Here is a 17,014-nt window from a genome sequence, read left to right as displayed (position 1 = left end):
AACTGTATCAACCACAGTGAAAGGATGCACTACATAAGGCTTTCATACAACTAATTTTACAAACCATCTCACTGCTTGAGAGGCATGCCTCCATTTAGTGGCACCAATGGAACTGGGAAGTGGAGATGTCGGGCTATAAACATCCCTCAACCCCGTCCCTATCCCCCCAAAAGGAGGATGGAGGGCTACAGGAGACGTGCAACTTCAATCTGCAGTCCACTGATTTCACATTCAAATGAGCCTGGGCTTGCAAACACAACAAATACTACTTCTACACACACACTCAACCTCTTATCAAGAAATATGCCTCTTCTACCACTCTTCCATCATTCTTTCAAACAAAAGAGAAATGCTTGTAAGAAATGGGTTAATAAGGACTATAAATAACTCTTCACCTTCAAGTTGCCCTTAATATGAACAGAAACTTTAAAGGCAGCATGAGCACGGCAGAGGATGCTGTTGCACTGAATGAGTTAATGTCATGAACTCATCCCATTCTTTCATATCCCCTATTCAGTTAACTCCTTAACTCTCTGTCAGGCAAATGATCACTTAAGAATCTTATGTATTTTATTCTCGATGCAGATTTTAATTTGTTAAAAGAAGTCCTGCCTAACAAACAGTTAATTGTAATATTTACATCATCCTAACCCATATCTCCATCTAATGCATGGATGACATAGGATCCAGAGATAAGCAGAGAGAATGAAAGTGTGAGAAAAGCTAGCAGTGAAATGGGCCATGCAACAAACATTTATTCATGACCCCAGAATGGCTTCTTTCTAAGTACTGTATATTCCTGTTATTACCAGGTGTCAGATCATTTTATTCAGCTTCAGATGGATATTCCATAATGACAGGGTCAAAAAATTCCTCTTAACCCCTTCACTAAGACGACATACCTGGTACTTTATTCCTACTACCACCTGACAAATCTAATCAGATTAGGAGAGACCATTCACTGTGAAATGATTAACAAAAATATGACTGACCTTTCAGTGCAAGGACATATTTTATTTTATAATGCTACTACCAGATCATTATATTCTTCTTAGAATTCCCCAGTTGTTGTTGTTGTAAAGCCAGCCAATTTGGCTAAGCAGACCCATCAACCATAGGCAAGCAACTACCCCTCCAGGATCATCCATGCAGTGAACCAATGTTCTTTTGCCATAGGCAGTGCCTCACCACAGTGAGAAGAGTCTGGAGGCCTGTTTCATGGGACGGACACGGAACATTCATTTCTATACCCAGTCAACATCTGCACCATAGTGGGCTCCACAATTCCTAGTTATTTGTAGTGAAGGGGTTAACGAAGGGTATATTTAACCCCTCCAATATCAAACATCTTCCCTGCTTAACTGAATAGAACTGTCTGGAGAAGACATGAGTAAACTAAAGAATAGATCATTATTATGAAGGGGCATACACTCAACTTGTCCCCCCAAGTTAGTTATCGTACAAATCATCAAGCTGTTTTTTGAGACTCATCTTGAGCATTGAGACATGTTGCCTGGAATGTGGTGTCATGGGAGCCAGGGAAGGACGCTCACAGTCTCCAACCAACCGGGTGAAGGGGGACTGACTTTCATCACCTACGAAATTCTTTACATGAAATCCTCTCTCGTCCTCACCCTCTGCCTCCTCCTCAATGAAGGTCCGAGAGAGGTTCCTCTTTGGGGCAACACTGGAGGGTGTCTGTAAAAACCTGCAAAGGAAGAAAATGCTTTGCTATGTCTGGATTCATTGTGTCCTGTACAGTCATGAAATCTTCCTTGAAGCGACTTTCGTCATCATTATCATCATCATGACCCCTTTTCCCACCTATGGATAGGGTGAGGTAGGATCAAAAACACAAGAAAAGAGAAGTGAAGTGCTATAGCCATATTAGAAAAATGATCTATCTATCAATCATCCCAAACCTATCCATCCATCCATTATCCAATCCTACATTGCCCCATGAGGAGAGTAGGAGCTCCTTCCAAAAACAAACTACAGAGTGAGGTAGGATCCAGAAATGAAGAGAAAACATAAAAACGAAGAAACTCTCAATAGCACATCCAGTTAGGTGGGCCACATAGTCATTCACACATCATTCAAGCCTATCTGTCACTCAAGCAGTTAAGAATATGTAACTCACTTGTATTCTAACCTGAGTTAACTCCAATGCATCTAAATGCACACTTCATTCAAGCCTATTTGCCATACTTATTAAACATTTAACTCACTGGTAGTCACACTTGAGTTGGCTCCAATGCATTGCACTGGTATTATGAATATTGGTAGTGTTAAGACTGGTGTGGTTGAGATTCGGGGAGGTGGTGGTGGTGTTGTGGCTTGAACATTCCTGCATACTGATGTCTGGAGTGGTACAGATGGAGTCTGCAGTCCCTCTCATCAGGCTATCACTCTCCTCCATGGCACTGCATTCCTGTGAGTGGCAATTCCAATACAGTACGTTTTTGCTTGAAGCTACCTTTTTTGAAGTCCTTTTTTTGACATTAATAATATTCGTCCACTAATATACTTCCTATTTCTATTTTTATTTTAGTATTTTATTTTATGACAATTTTAGTCAGATAAGGAATGAGTTTTCTAAACTGCAATAGTTAGATACATTTTCAATCAACTCCTTCACTAGTAAAGTTCAATAAAATCCCTGAATAGAACAGTCTGGTTAACACGAACATGATGAAAAATACATCATGGGATTAACACTTTAATTCTACACTAATAACACAGAAACTGCCAACAACCACTCCACTGCTAATTATACACTTGATTTGTCAGTTTCCCCCAGATTTACAGTGGCAGCTGTAGAGAATAATTTATGACAGTTTAGATCCTTACATCATTAGAATCCATGTAACAACAAGCAAGAGTTACCAATACTGTACATAATTCACAAAGATTAGTAATGCTTTCTGGGTAACTTTTAAAATTATCCACTACAAAAAAGGGACTAATACTGAAGAAGCTATACCATGTTGTCTTGGGCTGTGGCCTGTGTTTTGTCTTCCTGTTGCTTCCTACGCTCCATCAACCAAGCCTTGAGTCTTCTCAGGGGGGACGATGTGGTGGTCAGACTTTCAAGCTGTAAGGTTCATTATAGACAAGATAACAGTCCAATATAAATTACAACTGTACTTGGCCAAAACTCAAACCTTTCCCCTCTTGCTCATACTTCTTAACTCTTCATCACCTATAGCTATAATTCTACTCTGTAGTACACAACAGTTACAGGTGATGAAGTTAATATGAACGAGTACTGGCAGATGCAGAAAAGTGTGAGTTCTGGCCAAGTGTAACTCAAGAACAGATTAAAAAGTACAGTAACACAGAAAGAACTCATCATAACAACTACCACAGACATTTCATCATTCAACAACATCGCCATTTTGAATTTTTCTGTCACCATATGATCAGATAAGGCAGAGTTAAAAAAAAATAAGAGAAAGAGAAAGCATACAGAAGCTAGAATGAAACAGATACAATCTCAAAAGGGTTAATGAATCAAGAGTGTCAAACCTAGTTCACATTCTTGCACCATTATCATCAGCACGACTGCCGTCTTCTTTCACCTAATCATGGGGTGAGGTAGGGACCAGGAGGCAAGAACAGAGAAAAAACAACAGAAGGAGAACTAATCAATGGTATGCTTAGTGAAATAGGTTGCATACTCATTCACTCTCCATTCAAGCTCCCAGAATTCCCTTGGAAATGCAGTAAAAAAAAAAACCTACTTACCAGCCCAGACTCCTTCATCATCTGTCGTCTAGCAATGGTTCTCTCAGACAGTAATTTTGCCTGAACCTGAATGGACTCCACTTCCTCTACTAACTTCTTCACATCATCTTCAATCTGGGCACCGGCAGTCCAGCTTGGGAGGAGTCGGACTGAAGTATTTGTTGCCACATCCACACTTTCCTTTTCCATCTCTGCTTCCTTCTCCTCTTCTTCAGAACTTGCAGGAGTCACAACAACAGCAGGGACTTTGGGGTGTTGATCGGTATTCTGGGTATGGGACTTGACTTTTGAATCTTGAGCATCATGGATATGTGAGTAATTTCTTGGTAAACTTCTTCTCTGTTTTAGCCTCCCCATAGATCTCTGAGCTGGAGGGTTTAGCACCTTTGAGACACTCTTGGCCTTACTGGCTTGAAGGGACTTATTTCCTGGTGTGTGAGAACTAACAGGAATGCCACTTCTCCTGCGAGCTTTATTTATTGGTGTGCGAGAACTGAGAGGAATGCCACTTCTCCTGCGTGTCACAACCTTGGTAGGCTTCACTGGCTTCCCCTTTCTTGTGGAACTTAAGCGTGTCTGTTTTACTTCATGAGAGGTTTCATCATTGTTTCTGGAAGTCTGGGAACTGGAGCTAGTATGCATTGTCTCATCAGTAACATTATTTCTCTGAGTCTGGTAACCTTTCTTCACTGACTGTGAGGTGGAATGATTTATTAACACTCCAGTACTTGAGCTACCCTGAGATACATACTGCATTTGACTAACTGAGGGAATATTACTGGATGTGCCACCCATTTCTGTTGCTGGATCAAGGTCTTCCCTGGTCTGGTGGCTTCTCAGGTTGTAACTCCTTCTCTGTATTTTGAAATTTTCTGTTGACTGGTATAAGAGAGTCTTTTTTATTACAGGTTGAACATTCTCCTTTGGCTGATGGTTTGAGTTAAATGGTGCTTTAAGAACCGAAGCATTTTCCTGAGGGGGAGGAAGTAATTTATTAACAATTAAATTCATACAGTAACACATACGACTGTAAACAAATAAGAACAAAATTAGCGACAAAGTTCTATGTGTACAATAATCATCCCTATTGTCTATGAAAAGGTGGTAGAATAATTATCACCATCCCAACTTATATTGATAACGAGTGATGATATCCAGTGCATGATTCCCTTAGTAAATGAGATATGAACTGAAGGAAAACATAAGTTCCAGGCATGATCCACTCCCCTCTGCTACTGGATGTATGAGGCTGCTGGCAACACAAGTGCTGGAAAGTGGGGATGCTGCCATACAACCCTATACCAATACAGAGGGAAGTTTCCTGGCCTTTATATCTGCCTTTTTAAACACCATGCAACAAACACAGAATACTTTAGATTTATTTCTTTTGTCTGCAGTCACAAGGATAAGGATAATTGCATATATGGGCAGGTCCATATATAATGCTCCTCTTTCACTCTGACTGGCAATTTCTCATGTGTTATGAGGATGGCTCAGACAGCATTATCACTGCCTGCCCTACAACATACATGGAACAGTGATAATAATGGCATGAACAAATAAAACTAGAAAACAAAGTAATTTGGTGGCAGACTTACAAGGACGGGAGTGGCAGCCAAGTTTCTAAGAGGTTCAGTGTCCTCATCCTTTTCCCCTTCCACTTCCTCCTCCTCCTCCTCAAACTGCAATGCTCGGACACACATCTGTAAGAACACATGTGCAGCATTATTAGGTACACCATTAGTGATGAAACACAAGGTAAGGCTACAGTTTAGGGTGCTCTCTCTTTCCATCTCTTCCAACTACTTTTTTTTTCTATGAAGTCCAAGGGATATAGTAAATTCCTATTAACCCATCCAATCTGATGATACTTTAAAATATTCTGACAACCTCCAAATGATTTTATTGATGCTGGAGCAATCAATTATAGAGATGAGGTTAAAGACTCACCATTGACCCTTTCCCAGTCTTATTTCTCTCCTGATATGGAATTACACTACATGGAGGTGGCATGAAAAAAATATAAAACACATTACCTGACTGATGGGATCAAAGTTCCACTGCCACCTAAAAAGCTACTCTGGTAGTTTCCCCAATTCAAAGTACCAACGGTGCTGCAGAGGGACATCTTCATGTAGTGGCATTGATATAACCAGGTGGTTCCAATGCCCAGTTATAAAAATGATCCTCAGTTTTCTCTCAAAGGAGGAGAATGAACTGCAGAAAGAGGTAGCTTCAGCCTGCAGGCCATTTTGAATGGCACGCTGCTGAGTTCACAATAAGATGAACCTAGAACTATAACAACAACAACAACGAAGAAAGTTAAGACATTTTTCAACATATCCCGCACTTATGAGAATTGCTTATACTGAGCAAAAGTATTGTTGCTCACCTGTGATGCTCCCTTCTCTTCTGGCAAGTTCTGACTGCCTTGTGAACTGGCTTTACTCTCCACACTCCATGACTGCCCTGTCTGCCTTATTAATCTTGGTGTTCCTGTGGGCAGAAAAATGTCGGTTCATAGATACACCGAGAGAAAAAAAAAAAAAAAAAAAAAGGAACGGGGGAAAAATTAAGATGAAGATCACTGAACTTTATTCTCATTTCCTCAAGGGGCATACTAGAACCTCTGGAATATTATTTATTCTGTGTACTACAAACTGATATAATGTTACCTTCAGGGAAGTCTATACCACTGAAAAACAAGCTAAATGGCTTCTAGCAGCCCAGAAAACATTTTACCTGGTCAGGTTGTAACCACATAACCAAATGGATGTCTGATGGTCTAATGGGTTAATGTGCTCCAACCAGCTGTTGCCTGTAAGGGTTTACATCTACGAGGTGACTGGGGTTTACTGCTTACATGAGTCCTATTCTCACTTTCTCAACCCATACAACAGCCGTGCACCTGTACAATAATGTGATCTCTTAACATACCTTTATGTAATCCAATTGCAGCCTCTGTACTTAGTTATTTGTCCTAACCCCTTCTATCCCATGATGTAATTTTCGTTTTACTGACGCTGCCTAAAGATGATTTTTCACAGGTTGGGGGGGTTTACTCGAGCCCAGAGGTTAGATGAAAGCCTTAATTAACCCCTTCAGCAGGAGGTGTCTTTCCTACGCAGCATCAAATCTTATGTTCAGTAGCAAAAATACCAGAAAAACTACATGGGTGCGAAGTGGTTAAAGCATGGCCTTCATTAGACAGGCCATTTTTCTTCCTTGAGCCACTCTACACTACACTTTCTATCTCTATCTCTTTTTACTTTATTTATTTATTTTTTTACTGCAACATGATACTGAATTTCAATCCACCGACCAATCCATGGCTTTACTCTTATCTCCAGTCATATTCCAACCTCACACCCTACTGACATTTATAAAACCCCTCATAATAGTGAAAAATAACAACCAACGAATAACATTTCTGAACTAATGGTCCACATTATTCCTCTCAGTCTAAATGGAAGAAGAAAAAAAAAAATCATCCTATCTTTTTATTCCCACCCACAGGCTAGGTGAAATATGGTCCTAAAAAAAAAAAAAAATAAAAAATAAATAAATAAGAAAAAAAAGAGAGTGGAAGAACTCGTCAAGAGCATGCCCAATAAAATGGTCCGCACATTAATTCATTCAGCATTCATTCATTCATTCACTGCCAGACGCCATGTATCCCAAACGGGGTGGCAAAGGCTAAGAGTTAATTGTTTTACAGGGAGGGGCACTACTCCTCTACCAACCCCACTTGACACGTAGGGAAGCCCCCAAAATCCTGGCTACCTCACTAACACATCTCTTCAAACAAACATGCTTCATTATTATCTACAGTATCACAGTCAATCTCACAACCGTCAAGTAAAAAAAGAGGATGCCAAACCCTTGCCATGCACTCTTCCATACAAAGATCATCCAAAAAAATACTACATTCTCCAATACCTTTCCTGCGGGAGGATAAACAGAGTCTAGAGGCAGCTCTCTTCCTTCCTCCAAGAGGGGTAATACCAGCAGCTGAAGGTTGAGGGTTCTTATATGCACCTGCTTTTTTCCATCCCAATAATCGTGGTGATATAGCTCCCAAAACTTCCTTCAGTCCTGTGGAAAGATAAAGAGCAGCAAACCTGAAGTCTATCAAACTCACAGTATTATAATATTAAGTAATCTTATCTAATACACTTCATTCATCCTGATAAAAAGAAACAATGGTTCCCTGGAGAATTGGCACATAATCCTGCAAGATCTACCATAATATCATAATGACGTGCAATGCTGTATAAAGTTTCTGGGAAAAAAAAGAAAATGAAAAAAAAAATTGCTTGCATTTATTTTCAGATAACCACAGAGCCTGAGACACCAGTTGGCAAGTCATGTATATCAGGGGTAAAAATTTGCCTTCTTCATCTACTGCACACTTTGTATTTGTCACTTTCTTCCCTGATACATCATAATGAACAGAATCATCGATGAGCAGACACACAGTAAGTAAAATTTCATCCTAAACTGTACTTTGGGTCCAGGCTTTGCAAATATCCTCAATAAAATAAGACCAAGCAAGCTCATTTCTTTTTATCTAATCACCCCATTTTTAAAAGTCTATCTTTAGCAATATAAAATTAACAGAGGATAGCAGCAATGAAACTGAAAGTTCTGTACGCTGTCACACTGCAGGGGTTAACCCATTTAATCCACTGCTGTACTTATTTTATTTTTCCTGTCTTCTGCCAGTTTCATTCAGCTTAGGGTGAAAAATCAGGCTGTGCATGGAGCAATGTAGGCTGTATCTAACCTCAAAAAATCTATCAAACAGTGAATTAATCTGTCTGTAGATAGTAAGAATTAACAAATAAAATGCCATCAGACTGAATGGGTTAATCAGAAAAAGCAGTGACTGTAGCAACAGGGTTCAAGATAATGACAGGTGGCATACTCACTTGCTGCGCGTTCAGCGCTCATGCCTCTGCGGCGGAGGGGATTGAGGGTACGCTTCTTCCCTGAGGCTGAACTCTGCCAGGATTAGGATACAAACGTTTTATATGAATCACACACGTATACAGTAAGCTATTGTTATATGCTGGCCATTTTTTTTATGCTTTTGTTGGCTACACCACATAAACCGCACATATAAAGTAAATGCTTCTGTTGCCCTTTTTTATGCTTTTGTTTTCTATACCACATGAATAACACATACCCAGTAAACAGTAAATGCTTTCATTGCCTTTTATTTTTTATTTTTTTATACCTTTGCTATACCATATGAAGCACACACACAATATGCCTCTGTTTATAAGTTGACCATTTTTCAATACTCTTTTTTTTTTCCCTAATACCAGCACTGTGTCCCTTGAATTATGACACCCTTCATGGGAAAAAAAAAAAAAAAAAAAAAAAAAAAAAGCAACAGCTGAAAGTCTGTAAAAATAATCTTCTAAAACAAGTCAAACAAGAACAGGCAAAAGCCACGATTGGTGCTACAGTACAGAGAAAATGTTGCAACTGTAGCCATGTGGATTATGCTTGCCTACCAAAACTGGTCAAAATAGGGACATCTTATTTTAGTGAAGAACTGAAAGCACCTAACTCACCGGTGTTGCTTTCGGTGATGGTTCATCATATATTTTTTTCCACCCACATTTGCCTGTAAGAAAGAATCATAATTGGAATCTAAGTAGTTGCCAACAAAAATCATGCCACCCCATCCTAGTTCTGTCTCCATGGACTCTGACAATCAGTTTCATAAATCATCATCAACGAACACTGATATTTTTTGTGGCCACAGATCAGTCATCAATGTTGCGTGCTTCGGATTCACTAGATTCATTTTTAAAGTCCATGGAGAGAACAGTAGAGGTGTGACAGGACTTCTGTAACCAAGGGTAAAAATAAAATTTACATATAGTACTGTACATACATTTCTCTGAACAGCATTTAAAGTTAACTGAATCATGAAATAGGATTAGGATTCGCTCTAATCAAAGCCAAAGCTTCATTCTGTAACAACTGACGTGACAGCTATGACAGTCACTACTGCAGCTCTAAGTCTTTGTAAATGTTTGGGCAATAATGTGAAGTCTTTTTTTCCATAAACTATTTTCATGCTACTGAGACAGATACCAAGATATGAGTGGATAGATATATGCTGTGACACTGACAGATAAAGATACATTATCTGCATTATGACATGAACTCACCACTGGTAGATCTGCTACTGTTGCTGCCTTCCTGATGTTCATCCATAATTCTTGCTCTCTCCTTTGCCCTTGTTAGGATGCCCACCTCAGCTTTTCTTTCACCATCCATATCTTGAAATTTTCTTCTGAGCCATGCTGGGTCTTCCTGTTTTCTAGTGCTTACAAACCCATAGCCTCCCTTCTGTGTCTCTCTCCCTGCTGTAGGCTGGGGGAATTTAGAATGAGGTTCCTGAATAAATGGAGATTTATTTGGTCTCCCATCAGCAGTGTCAGCTCCATATGATACTGCTTCATAAGCACTTCTCAAATCAGTCCTTTTCAAAGAAGGATGATATGCAGAATCACCATAGGCTTCCCTACTTCTGGATTTATCTGGCTGAGACAAACTACTTCCCCAGGCTTTCACATCATGCTGTGGAGTGAATCTGCATTGAGACCTTGTTAATCTTCCCAGAGAGCCTAATGGGACACGATGGGATGCGGGCTCCTCACCAAAATTCACTTGCTTCAAGGGTACAAAAACTTCATTGGTGTCCATACACACATATTTTTCTCTTCGTTCAAAACCAGAATTTTGGTTGTGCACTGATTCTTGTTTGTGAGGGCTCAGTTGTTTCTGAAACAGCATATTATGAAAAAATTATCAAAAGCTCACTTTTTCCAGATAACACCATCATCATCCAGACCTCTTTACTCACACAAAGATGGGATGAGGTAAAAATCAGTGGGGGGGGGGGGAATCAAAGTTAGTCCAATACAATGGGTTACAACCTCTTTCACTCATCATTCAAGCCCCTGGAATTGACTCCACCACACAAGCACTTTCTTTTTTTTCTTTCCTAAACAAAGTACAGTAAAAGCCCTCATCGCCAATAATCCGAATTTCCCTATACAGTACTCCGAATTTTTCAATCTATCTATCTACCTATTCCCAGATGCCTTAATCCCGCAAGGGGTGGCCACAAACAAATCGCCTCCAAGTCGCCCTGTCCCCCACCATTTCACTGCCCTGCTCCCAGCTCACACCCTCCTCTCTCATATTTTTCAAAAATTTCCGGATTTTTTCAAATTTTTCTGGGCTTTATTTAAGGGTTTCTATGGCTTGGACTTGCTCTTGGACATGGATGTACCTGCCTGCAACTACTCAGCTACTCTACTATGCATTTCTGGTGAGAAAAACAATAACCCATATCATTTAAAGCTTATTTAATGATCTTGTACATATTTCTTGTGTTTTTTAAGGTCCCTCCCAATAGCCTGTAAAAAATAGCAGTCAGAAAGACCCTCAGTCCTCTGCCATTCGGATTACAGGACTTTTACTGTACTTCAATACTGTATATACAGTAAAGGGACACTTCCTCCAACTTGCCATGAGATACACAGAGAGAGACCAGGGGACACAGCCTGAAGCTTGCCAAGATCAGGCACAGAACAATTAAGAGGAACAATTTCTCTGATGCCAGGATAGTCTCCAATGGAACAGCCTACTGGAAGAGGTAATGACTAGCCAGAGTGTAAATGTCTTTAAGTCAAGAGATGACCAGCAAGAGACTGTAAGACAGAGAAGAGGCACACTTTATGAGTACTAACTCCTTTGCCTCTTTTACTATCACTTAGGTAAGCTTACTTCATGTAGCTCATTGGCAGAGAGAGATAATGTTATGGCTATACATCCTTTATATAGCACTCCTTCATAGCTTGCATCATGCTCCAATCTATTATTACCTGGTACAACTCGGCATTCAGAACGAAGATGTAGTAACTTTATACCAACTGGTAATAAAATAAGTAAAGGCAATACGGGCCTGAAACCAACTACTTTTCTACTGATGGCACCCACAGTTTTATAGATACATATCTTTCATATACAAGTATACTGTAACATAATGATGCAACAGAGGCAGTATTATTATCACAGTACTCTACACATCAATGCATTTTCATCTGCACCTTTATTTTTATTTAGGATATCTTTCTAGACTGAAAACTTGCTGGTAAAATTTGTAGAAACTCACCTTGCTCTCTACATGCTCAGCATTCATCTTCTCCTCATGAATTTTTCTCAGATGATATTTCAGCCTGAAACAGAAGATATTACTTTAGGCTTCAGATATATTAATCTCTGATTCATTCATTCATCATCATCATCATTATTATCAACCAGACTGCTTTTCCCACCAAAATATAAAGTGACATATAGTTCAGAGGGGAAGGAAAAATCAAGGAAAAAGGAGAAACTAATCAAAAGTCTGCATGGGCGAATACCCTGCAAGTCACCCTCTCCTTCACTCATCACTCAACAAATTCAGAAATAACAGGTGCATGCACAAATAAGGTTCAAAGAGGCCACTAAAGGCCCTGGCTCCATTGCCCTTGTGGTTACAAATTGCCCTCTTGCACCAATTTTTTTTTTTTTTTTTTAATGCAAGGAAGAAGGAAACAAAGGCTAGAAGCCTGCAAGATTGTTCCCTTCAAGAAAAATAAAATCAAGATAAGAGAGAGCCAAATTCAAGATATGTTCATTTTGAGATGCCTGGACACACTGCATTTAAAAGACTGGAGGTCACAGGAAATAGGAAATACAGACAGAGGAAAACAGTTTCAGAGCTGACCTGTTGCATCTTGAAAGACTGTGAGTAACATTTAACTCTTGCATTACTGTACAAAGCTGGACAGAAAAGGGATGAGAGTTTGCTGCCAGACGGGTGTTATGCACCCACCGTAGTGGTGGAGGGATACAAGCAGACTGTTCTGAGGAGCAGTGACCACTGAAGTACAGAGAGAAATGAGATAAAGATGAAACAGTGCAGTGAAGAGGTAGAGATTCAAGGCAGCTAGTAAGAGAAAGAGTTAATAAGATGAAAAGCCTATGACTCCACCTTGTTAAAAAAAAAATGTATGTGGGAAGCCTCCCCACCCATGAGAGTTGTACTCAACACGGGTGAATAAAACCCGTGTATAAAGTCAACAACAGTGAAGGGGGTAAAGAAGACACAAAGTCAGCTTAGCACACCTAATCTCTTACTTGCTCCATCTGACTGGAGCATCTTAACCCACCTAACCACCAGGCATCACTTGGTTATACAGTTACTGTACCACCCAGCATGGTAAATGGTTTCCTGGGTTAGAGGCTCGCCACTCACTGTAGTCATCTGAACGCTGCATTACACTAAGTGAGTAAATGAAGGGTATTTCAACCTACCAATGATGCTGATTAATAAAAATACCACATACAATACCTTTTAAACCCAGTGGACCTGTGAGGCCTGAGATGCGATAAGTTTTCCTTCTCCTCCATGGTTCCTCTCGTCACATGAACTCACCCCTAATTCTGAAAAATAAGTTAGTATAAGGTTATTCTGACCTCTAACTTCATACATCAAAGTAAGCACACCACCAAAGCCTCAAAATATTAACGTGGCAAGGGCATTGGTGGAGGATTAGTGCCCCTCCCTGTAAAACAACTAACTCTAAGCCGTTGGCCACCTCGTTTGGGATACATGGCGTCTGGCAATGAATGAATGAACGAAGGGGCATAACTTAAGACCAAGATAATATGGTACCATAACACCTGCTATGGACAATGGCTGGAACTAGGATTTTTTTCACTTTAATTCTTATTAAAATTAACACCTCTCCATCTTGAATGCTAAGCTATATCATGAGATAATGAAATGCAGCACTAGTCAAACCAGTGTTCTTGAAAGGATACACAGCCATAATATTGTCCTATTCTCTCATGACGAAAGGGGGAATGAACTGCAAGAGGGCACAAATACTTTCCAAATTAAGGTGCAGGAAATACCGTACAGCATAATAACCGCTGACAATGACCAGGATGACTTGAAGGTCTAAATCAGTTCATATTCACTGTGCTGGGGCAAATGTACAGCAGATCCTTGTAATACTGTATGTTGCCTGTCTTGCTTTAATTATTTTTTTTCCCCCTGGAAATTCTTTACCAAACAGGTGTGGTAATTCCACCTATATTAGCTATAACAAACTCACGATCTCAAGGCAAGTCCAGTAATTTTGGTACATAAGCAACACAGATAGTTAACTGTTCCACTGTGACTGCAAAAAGTGATTGGAAAAAGGCAAAATATACCCATTTGGGGGTATTTACGGAAGCGGCCAGGACGCCTGCAGCAATGTTTACTGACAATCTCTCCGACTGGCCACGTTGTTTACCAACCATTGTTCCAACTGGGCGTGTCAGTGTATCCCGTGCCGAAGCAATGGGAAACTTAATGACTGAAACAGATTAATTTCATTCACCATTAGCTGGGTGTAATTTCAAGATACAATAATACACCTCATCCAACCTACCCTCACTTGCATTTGACAGCCAGCTTTCAAATGTAAAAATACACATTAGAAACCTTAAATACTCATTAGAAACCTTCAATGTGACTGGCAATTGGCAGATGTTGGCAGAATATACGCATTATAAATCCCCATTTATAGCTTAAGAGAAAAGTTTATAAATCCCCAGTGGCTAGCTGTGGTAATCCAGGAACAGTAACAAGTAACCTGTGAAAGACTCATTTCAATAGAAAACATGGAAAGACAGCACCCGTTTGGTAAAGAATTATTATTTTTTTTTAATTAAAACCACAACAAATTGCAGAAAAATTGCCTGTAAATTCCACTGCTACCTCTAAAACTTATTTGCCTGTTCTCGCAGTTTACAATACCAATTGTATGGATGAAGATTTGATATACTGGAATACATATCTTCCACTTAGAGTAATAAGGACCACCTGTATCATCCTGACCCAATGTTCTTGATAACCTTATGATCACGAGAGTGAAAAGTTTGTAAGTGACTCCGCGAAAAGCTCATCATTTCATCCACAAACCTACTGCTTTCCATAATACCTGCCTTGGAAGGATATAAATCATTATAGGAATACAATGGATGATCATATTTACCACGGTGAACTGTAAGGCTGGATACAAACAGGATGCTACAAGTCAAATTTGCGTACCTCCATTTGTTTTGACCGCTGGCTGTCAAAGGAGATACTGAAATGTTTCTAATTTAAATAACTTCCAAATTCCCATCAGTCGGAGAGTAATTTAGTCGTCATAATTAAAAAATATAGTGATACTGTTTGTTTCTGCATATATTATGATATTTGAATTATATTTATATTTGAGTAAGAAAACGATTCAACATGGGGAAACTTGGGTATTTTGTCGAATGCCTTCGACCGAATAGTTGAGTTTGCATTCCATATTTGAGCTTTTTTAGCCTTTCCATCCTCTGCCCACGTATCAAGGGCAATTTATCTTAAACATATCCCTTTATTTGCATTACAACTTGCGTAACCGCTTTGTCACTCGGTCTTGCGTCATTCCTGCTCGGCTAGTTCATTTTGTGTGATCTTGACTTATGGTAGTCACACCGTTTTTCATTTCAGTAATGAGTTTAATAAAATCCTTATACATCAAAATACGAGAAGATAATGATAAATTACAATTACTGGTTTAATGGCCTCACCGTTTTTTTCCTGTTGCCGTAAATATCGTAGAAGATTGCACGACGACTTAAAATTTTCCCAAGATCTGTTGTTGATAGTTATCATTACTCAGTTTTAAAAAATGGATAAGTACCAGAACGTACTGATGGCATGATGGTTAGATCCCGGCACGTCTTGCGTAAGAACAGCTGATCGGAGATTTTGTCCGAAACTCTGAAAGTGCATAAAAATAAAAATAATAATAATAACTTTTTTGGATAAGTTGTTAATGGGTTGAAATTTGTCATTGGGAAGTTTGAAAGTATCAAATCATGTTGTAATTCATAATAATTGCCAAAGCACTGAGGGTAAGGCATGTTGCTTTACCTAGTTTACCCCTCGCTGCATTCAAACATTTCCTCTCTTGGCTTGGCGTAGAGAGTGGTATTCTCCAGCACCTCAATCTTGGTTAAGTTTTGTGCACTATATTGGATTTTCTGACAGTGTGTGTGGGCTACAAGGAATTGTATGAAAAGTTATGTTTCAAGGTCGCCCATAGTGGTGGAAGTAAGCCTGTGACACTGATGTGATCTGTTCAAGGAAATAGGGATGTTTGGGCCTAACTCAGGAGCTCAGGTGTTGGGTGAAATGAAGTGGTTGTGATGCAGTAAGCCCATTTGTGATAACAGCTTTCATTACTTGTATTTGTTGGTGATGGTAAAAATATATACGGTACTGTTAATCCTTGCATCTCAGGGGACATCTCCAAACATGCTCACTTTTCCTCTATCTTTTCCCATTTTTGTCAACCGTGCTATATACTGCAGCTCTCCTGGCATCCCAGTCAGTGTTGGCTGGGTCACAAGCAGTAAGGAAGGCCTGCACAGCCTCTTTAAGGTTTTAGAGACCCCTGGACTCCGATACTGCTATTTTTTGCCACATCAGGATGACAAAACCTACAGAGGGGTTCCTGTTGTCTGTTTGCAAGTAAAGGAATGGTGTTTTCAGTTTTTTAGTAAATACTTTCTTCAAACTATCATACTCTTCCCGCACTTAAATTAGTAATAATGTTATTCCTAAACTGACACTACAGTAATAAAGATGTTGCCATGAGGCAGTGTAAATTCTGCAGTACTACTCATTCAAAGGTTGTAGGAAGCACAGATGGGTTATTTTGTTGCCATCTGCAGGAATTATATACAAGGCTTATAATATATATACAGGAAACGCAGTCAGCATGGGTTAAGTACTCAGCCTCATGAATGTGAGAGGGCAGCACCTTTTGATGGTGAGTTCAGCGGAATGTGTATTAAACAGGAGTCAGTATGGAGGGTTACTAAAGTGTACTAGTATTCAGAATTGATAATTATGCAGTAGACCCTCACTATAATGAACCAGTTGGGGGAAAGACGAGTCAAAGTCAGTTGTCCATTATATCCGAGGGCCTCCTACCCCCTCCCCCCAGAGGTGGGATTTCAAGCATATGTTTGAAAATAAATGAATACAATAATATATTTTACTAGCTGCTAAAATTGTCAACTATTGGTGTACCCTTTTTACATTAACTTGGCTTATAATTTCATGCATTATGCAACTTATTTCACATACTTGTTG

The sequence above is a fragment of the Coenobita brevimanus genome, chromosome 25 (genome assembly GCF_032717465.1).
Source record: "Coenobita brevimanus isolate Jiangsu-jjx chromosome 25, ASM3271746v2, whole genome shotgun sequence".
Lineage (NCBI taxonomy): Eukaryota > Metazoa > Arthropoda > Malacostraca > Decapoda > Coenobitidae > Coenobita > Coenobita brevimanus.
This window is presented reverse-complemented; position numbering follows the sequence as displayed.